Here is an 8,593-nt window from a genome sequence, read left to right on the forward strand (position 1 = left end):
GGGATAGCCAGAGGGAGATAAACAAAAAAAAAAAAAGAAGAAGAAAGAAAGAAAAGAAAAGAAAAGAAAGAAAGAAAGGGAGAACTTTCCCACAAAACACGCTCTAACCTAAGGCATTGCTGGGCCTGCTCACAGAATAAAGGACTGAGCGAACACCAGAGGAGACCTAGCCAGCTGCCTACTGGCCCATCCGCCGCCAGAGGCAGAGAGGTGGGCATGCAACAGACAGAGCCAAAAGGCGAGGGGCAATCTCTGCCCCAGAGATGACATCCTCTACCAAGCTGCAAGCAGGCTCCCAGTTGCTAACCAAGTCTTCTTGGGATACTGGACGGTTGACACCTACCAGGAGGGTCACAGCCAGAGACCAGCTCCCCAGAGGAGACACATGGCATACCTGAGATGGCAATCCCGCTGTGCACCCAGGAAAATGATTGGCTGGGACTGGGGAGGTGATAAGATGTGCCGCCCACCTGGGGAGTGTGCACTCGCCAAACACCTGGTCGTCTCAGCTGCTCGGACCTAAAAGGGCACAAAACGCAGGCCCAACCAAGTCTGTGACTTTGTGGAGTACCCTAGAACCTGAACCTGAGCACCTTAGACCTGGGAAGTGCATGCAACCCAGGGCCCACTTTAGACAGTTCCCCTGCAGAGCAACCTGGAGCCTGGGCAGTGTAGACAGGAAAAGCACACATGTCGTGAGTGGGGGCAAACCCAGTGTGGCCCAGACACTGCAAGCACTCCCCGCACACATCATGGATATTTGTTTGCAGTGTTCCTCCCTCTGCACAGCACAATACAACAAGTGAGCCTAAATGAATGACCACCTTCACTCCCTTGTGCCAGGGTGGAAATTAGATGCTGAAGACACTTGCAAACAGAGGAAGCCAAAATAAACAAAGAAGAGGAAACTTCTTTGGAAGTGACAGGTGCAACAGATTAAAACCCTGCTGTTAGCATCGACTATATTGAAAGTGTCCTATAGATCTCGAGAAGAAGTATAAGCTGGAACAAGGAACTATCTGAAATTGAACTGACCCCACACTGCCCTCAACAGTTCCAAATAAATTTCTAGATATATTTTGCTATTATCATTTTTTTTTGTTTTTTTTTCCTCTTTTTTCTTTTTTTTTTAAAATTTTAAAATCTTTAATTCTTACATGTGTTCCCAAACATGAACCCCCCTCCCACCTCCCTCCCCATAACATCTCTGTGGGTCATCCCCATGCACCAGCCCCAAGCATGCTGTATCCTGCGTCAGACATAGACTGGTGATTCAATTCTTACATGATAGTATACATGATAGAATGCCATTCTCCAAAATCATCCCACCCTCTCCCTCTCCCTCTGAGTCCAAAAGTCTGTTATACACAGCTGTGTCTTTTTTCCTGTCTTGCATACAGGGTCGTCATTGCCATCTTTCTAAATTCCATATATATGTGTTAGTATACTGTATTGGTGTTTTTCTTTCTGGCTTACTTCACTCTGTATAATCAGCTCCAATTTCATCCATCTCATCAGAACTGATTCAAATGAATTCTTTTTAACGGCTGAGTAATACTCCATTGTGTATATGTACCACAGCTTTCTTATCCATTCATCTACTGATGGACATCTAGGTTATTAACTTTTTATTATTTTTAGTTTTAAGTTCTTTATTATTCCTTTAATTTTCATTTTTAAAACCCACTATTGAAAAAAAAGACCCTATCTTAAAGCCAGTTTATATATATATATATATATGTATATAATAATTTTTGTGATTTTTTAAAATATTGTATTTTTGAAAGTCTAACCTTTACTCTAGATTTTTAATCTTTGCTTTTTGGTATTTGTTATCAATTTTGTACCTTTAAGAATACAATCTTCAGTACGCATTTTCACTTCGGAGTGTGATTACTGGCTTGATTGCTCTCTCCCCTTTTGATACTTCTTTTTCTCCCCCAGAACACCTCTATCTCCTCCCTCCCCCTTCTCTTCTCTACTTAACTCTGTGAATCTCTTTGTGTGTTCTAGGCTGTGGAGAACACTTAGGGAACTGATTACTGGCTAGATCTGTCTCTCTCCTTTTGACTCCCCCTCCTTTCCTCCTAGTCTTCTATATCTCCTTCCTCCCCTTTCTCTTCTCTATGGAACTCCATGAACCTCTCTGAGTGTTTCAGACTGTGGAGAGCAAAGAGGGAATTGATTACTGGCTAGATCTGTCTCTCTCTTTTTTATTCCCCCTCTTCTTCTCCTGGTCACCTCTATCTCCCTCCTTTCTCTTCTCTTCTCCATGTAACTCTGTGAACATCTCTGGGTATCTCTCACTGTGGAGAATATTTTCACCATTAACTTAGATTTTTTTATCATTGGTGCTGTATGGATGGAGAAGTCTTGAGGCTACTGTAAGAATAAGACTGATAGCCAGAGGCAGGAGGCTTAAATCCAAAACTTGGGGACACTAGAAAACTACTGACTGCAGGGAACATTAATCGACAAGAGCTCATCCAAAAGCCTCCATGCTGCTACTGCTGCTGCTGCTGCTAAGTCACTTCAGTCGTGTCTGACTCTGTGAGACCCCATAGATGGCAGCCCACAGGCTCCCCTATCCCTGGGATTATCCAGGCAAGAACACTGGAGTGGATTGCCATTTCCTTCTCCAATGCATGAAAGTGAAAAGTGAAAGTGAAGTCGCTCAGTCGTGTCTGACTCTTAGCAATCCCATGGAATGCAGCCTACCAGCCTCCTCCATCCATGGGATTTTCCAGGCAAGAGTACTGGAGTGGGTTGCCATTGCCTTCTCCGAAAAGCCTCCATACCAACACTGAAACCAAGCTCCGCCTAAGAGCCAACAAGTTTGAGGGAAAGATGTACAAGCTAATTCTCCAACAATGCAGGGACATAACCCTGAGCCTTAAAATGCAGGCTGTCAAAAGTCACACCAAACCCACAGACACCTCAAAACTCACTACTGAACACTTCATTGCACTTGAGAGAGAAAAGATCCAGCTCCCACTGGAACATTGACACAAGCTTCCCTAACCAGGAAACCTTGACAAGCCAGTCATCCAACCCCACCCACAGGGAGGAACCTCCACAATAAAGAGGAAGCACAAACTTCCAGCGTACAGAAAGGCCACCCCAAACACAGCAATCTAAACAAGATGGAAAGGCAGAGAAATATTCAGCAGTTAAAGGAACATGATAAAAGCTGATGAAACATGATAAAAGGAACAAACCAAAGCAAAGAAGAGGAGATAGGTAGTCTACCTTTAAAAGAATTCAGAATAATGATCACAAAAATAATCCAAAATCTTGAAAACAAAATTGAGTTACAAACAAATAGTCTGGATACAAGGATTGAGAAGATGCAAGAAAACTTAACAAGGACCTAGAAGAAATAAAAAAGAGTCAATCAATAATGAATAATGCAATAACTGAGATCAAAAGCACTCTGGAGGGAACCAACAGTAGAATAACTGAGGCAGAAGATAGGATAAGTGAGGTAGATGATAGAAAGGTGGAAATAAATAAAGCAGAGAGGGAAAAAAGGGAAAAAAAAAGAACTAAAAGAAGTGAGGATAATCACAGAGACCTCTGGGCCAATGTTAAACACACTAACACCCCAAGACACATAGAAATCAAATTAACGAAGATCAAACACAAAGAACTAATATTAAAAGCAGCAAAAGAAAAGTGACAAACAACACACAAGGGGATTCCCATAAGGATAACAGCTGATATTTCAATAGCAACTATTCAGGCCAGAAGGGAATGGCAGGACATACTTAAAGTGATGAAAGAGAAAAACCTACAACCCAGCTACTACTACAACTCCAGATTACTATACCCAGCAAGGATCTTATTCAAATATGAAGGAGAAATCAAAAGCTTTACACACAAATAAAAGCTGAGAGAATTCATAACCACCAAACAAGCTCTTCAACAAATGTAAAGGATTTTTCTAGACAGGAAACACAGAAAAATTTTATAAACTTGAAACCCAAAAAACAAAGTAAATGGCAATGGAACCATACTTATCAATAATTACCTTTAATGTACATGAGTTGAATTTCACACCCAAAAGACAAAGACTGGCTGAATGGCAATTAAAAAACAAGACCTCTATATTTGCTTTCTACAAGAGACCCACCTCAAAACAAGGTACACATACAGACTGAAAATGAAAGGCGGGGAAATGATATTTCACACAAATGGAGACCAATGAAAGCAAGAGTAGCAATACTCATATAAGATAAAATAGACTTTGAAATAAAGGCCATGAAAAGAGACAAAGGAGGACTCTATATAATGATGAAAGGATCACGTAAAGAAGAAGATGTAGCAATTATAAATACATATATGCATCCAACATAGAAGCACCACAATATGTAAGGCAAATGCTAAGTAGTATGAAAGGGGAAATTAACAGTAACTCAATAGTAGTGGGAGAATTTAATGCCCCACTCACACCTGTGGATAGATCAACTAAACAGAATATTATCAAGGAAGCACAAACTTTAAGCTATACAATATACCAGTTAGACCTAATTGATATCTATAAGACATTTCACGCCAAAACAACAAATTTCACCTTTTTCTCAAGTGCACACGGAACCCTCTGCAGGATAGATCACATCCTGGGCCATAAATCTAGCCTTGGTAAATTCAAAAAAATTGAAATAATCTCAAGCGTCTTTTCTAATTATTGTGTAGTAAGATTATATGTCACTTACAGGGAAAAAATATTAAAAATGCAAACATATGGAGGCTAAACAACACACTTCTGCATAACCAACAAATCACAGAATAAATCAGAAAAGAAACCAAATTTGCATAGAAATGGATTAAAATAAAAACACAACAACCCAAAACCTATGGGATTTAGTAAAGCAGTGCCAAGTGGAAACAGAGTCAGACTTTATTTTGGGGGGCTCCAAAATCACTGCAGATGGTAACTGCAACCGTGAAATTAAAAGACATTCCTTGGAAAGAAAGATATGACAAACCTAGATACCATATAAAAAAGGAGAGACATTACTTTGCCAACAAAGGTCCTTCTAGTCAAGGCTATGGTTTTTCCAGTAGTCATGTATGGATGTGAGAGTTGGACTGTGAAGAAAGCTGAGCACCGAAGAATTGATGCTTTTGAACTGTGGAGTTGAAGAAGATTCTTGAGAGTCCCTTGGACTGCAAGGAGATCCAACCAGTCCATTCTAAAGGAGATCAGTCCTGTGTCTTTTTTGGAAGGACTGATGCTAAAGCTGAAACTCCAATACTCTGGCCACCTCATGCGAAGTGCTGACTCATTGAAAAATACTCTGATGCTGGGAGGGATTGGGGGCAGGAGGAGAAGAGGAAGACAGAGGATGAGATGACTGGATGGCATCACTCACTCAATGGACATGAGTTTGAGTAAACTCCAGGAGTTGGTGATGGACAGGGAGGTCTGGCGTGCTGCAGTTCATGGGGTCACAAAGAGTTGGACATGACTGAGTGACTGAACTGAACTGAACTGAAGGGGATGGTTCATAGCAATACAAGCCTACCTGAAGAAATGGGAGAAAAATCAAATAAATAGCCTAACTCTACAAATAAAGCAACTAGAAAAAGAAGAAATCAAGCACCCCAGGGTTAGTAGAAAGAAAGAAATCTTAAAAATTAGGGCAGAGATAACTGCAAAAATAACAAAGGAGACCATAGCAAAAATCAACTAAAGTTAAACCTTGTTCTTTGAGAATATAAATAAAATAGATACACCACTATCCAGACTCATCAAGGAAAAAAAAAGGGAGAAGAATCAAATCAACAAAATTAGAAATGAAAATGGAGAAATCACAGCAGGCAAGACAAAAATATAAAGAATCATAAGAGACTACTATCAGCAACTATATGCCAATAAAATGGACAACTTGGAAGAAATGGATAAATTCTTAGAAAAGTATGACTTTCCAAAACTGAACCATGAAAAAATAGAAAACTTTAACAGACCCATCACGAGTACAGAAATCAAAACTCTAATCCGAAATTTTCCATCAAAAAAAAAAAAAAAAAAAAAGCCCAGGACCACATGGCTACACAGCTGAATTCTACGAAAAATTAAAAGGAGAGCTAACTCCCATCCTACTCAAACTCTTCAAGAAAACTGCAGAGGAAGGTAAACTTCCAAACTCATTCTATGAGGCCACCATCACGCTAATACCAAAACCAGACAAAGATTCCACAACAAAAGAAAGCTAAGGCCAATATCACTGATGAATATAGATGCAAAAATTCTTGACAAAATTCTAGCAAAGAGAATCCAACAACATATTTAAAAGATCATGCATCATTACCAAGTGGGCTTTATCCCAAGACTGCAATGATTCTTCAACATTCACAAATCAAACAATGTGATACTCCACATTAACAAACTGAAAGTTAAAAACCACGTGATTATCTCAATAGATGCAGAGCAAGCCTTTGACAAAATTCAACAGCAATTTATGATAAAATTCCTCCAGAAAGCAGGCATAGAAGGAACATACCTCAACATAATAAAAGCCATATATGATAAACCCACAACAAACATTATCCTCAATGTTGAAAAACTGAAAGCATTTCCCCTAAAGTCAGGGATAAGACAAGGATGCCCACTCTCATCACTACTATTCAACATAGTTTTGGGAAGTTTTAGCCACAGCATTCAGAGATAAAAAGAATCCAGATTGGAAAAGGAGAAGTAAAATTCTCACTGTTTGCAAATGACATGATCCTCTACATAGAAAACCCTAAAGACTCCACCAGAAAATTACTAGAGCTAATCAATGAATATACTAAAGTGGCAGGATATAAAATTAACACAGAGAAATCCCTTGAATTCCTATATACTAACAATAAGAAAACAGAAAGAGAATTAAAGGAGACAATTCCATTCACAATTGCAACAAAAAGAATAAAATACTTTGGAATAAATCTACCTAAAGAAACAAAAGACCTATATATAGAAAACTATGAAAAATTGATGAAAGAAATCAGAGAGGACAAAAATAGATGGAGAAATATACCATGTTAATAGATTGGAAGAATAAATATAGTGAAAATGAATATACTACCCAAAGCAATCAATAGATTCAATGTAATCCCTATCAAGCTACCAACAGTATTTTTCACAAAACTACATCATGAGAAACGCTGGACTGGAAGAAACACAAGCTAGAATCAGGATGGCCGGGAGAAATATCAATAACCTCAGATATGCAGATGACACCACCCTTATGGCAGAAAGTGAAGAGGAACTAAAAAGCCTCTTGATGAAAGTAAAAGAGGAGAGTGAAAAAGTTAGCTTAAAGCTCAACATTCAGAAAACGAAGATTATGGCATCCAGTCCCATCACTCCATGGGAAATAGATGGAGAAACAGTGGAAACAGTGTCAGACTTTATTTTTGAGGGGCTCCAAAATCACTGCACATGGTGATTGCAGCCATGGAATTAAAAGACGCTTACTCCTTGGAAGAAAACTTATGACCAACCTAGATAGCATATTCAAAAGCAGAGACATTACTTTGCCAACTAAGGTCCATCTAGTCAAGGCTATGGTTTTTCCAGTAGTCATGTATGGATGTGAGGGTTGGAATGTGAAGAAGGCTGAGCACTGAAGAATTGATGTTTTTGAACTGTGGTGTTGGAGAAGACTCTTGAGAGTCCCTTGGACTGCAAAGAGATGCAACTAGTCCATTCTGAAGGAGATCAACCTTGGGAATTCTTTGGAAGGAATGATGCTAAAGCTGAAACTCCAGTACTTTGGCCACTTCACGTGAAGGGTTGACTCATTGGAAAAGACTTTGATGCTGGAAGGGATTGGGGGCAGGAGGAGAAGGGGGCGAACGAGGATGAGATGGCTGGATAGCATCACTGACTCGATGAACGCGAGTCTGAGTGAACTCTGGGAGTTGGTGATGGACAGGGAGGCCTGGCGTGCTGCGATTCATGGGGTCGCAAAGAGTCGGACACGATTGAGTGACTGAACGGAAATGAACTGAGAATAAATAATTTCACAATTTGTATGGAAATACAAAAAACCTCGAATAGCCAAAGCAACCTTGAAAAAGAAGAATGAACTTGGTGGAATCAACCTGCTTGACTTCAGGCTATACTACAAAGCTACAGTTATCAAGACAGTATGGTACTAGCACAAAGACAGAAATGTAGACCACTGGAACAAAATAGAAAGCCATGAGATAAGTCCACACATCTATGGACACCTTATCTTTGACAAAAAAGGCAAGAATATACAATACAGAAAAGCCAAACTCTTTAACAAGTGTTGCGGGAAAACTGGTCAACCACTTGTAAAAGAATGAAACTAGAACACTTTCTAACACCATACACACACACACACACGCACAAACAAACTCGAAATGGATTAAAGATCTAAATGTAAGACCAAAAACTCTAAAAGCCCGTAGAGGAAAACATAGGCAAAACACTCTCTGATGTAAATCATAGCAGGATCCTCTATTTCCCACCTCCCAGAGTAATGGAAATAAAAGCAAAAATAAACAAGTGGACCTAATTAAACTTAAAAGGTTTTGCACAACGAAGGAAACTATAAACAACGTGAAAAGACAGCCT

This window comes from Capricornis sumatraensis, chromosome 19 (assembly GCF_032405125.1).
Source record: "Capricornis sumatraensis isolate serow.1 chromosome 19, serow.2, whole genome shotgun sequence".
NCBI classification, from domain to species: Eukaryota; Metazoa; Chordata; class Mammalia; order Artiodactyla; family Bovidae; genus Capricornis; species Capricornis sumatraensis.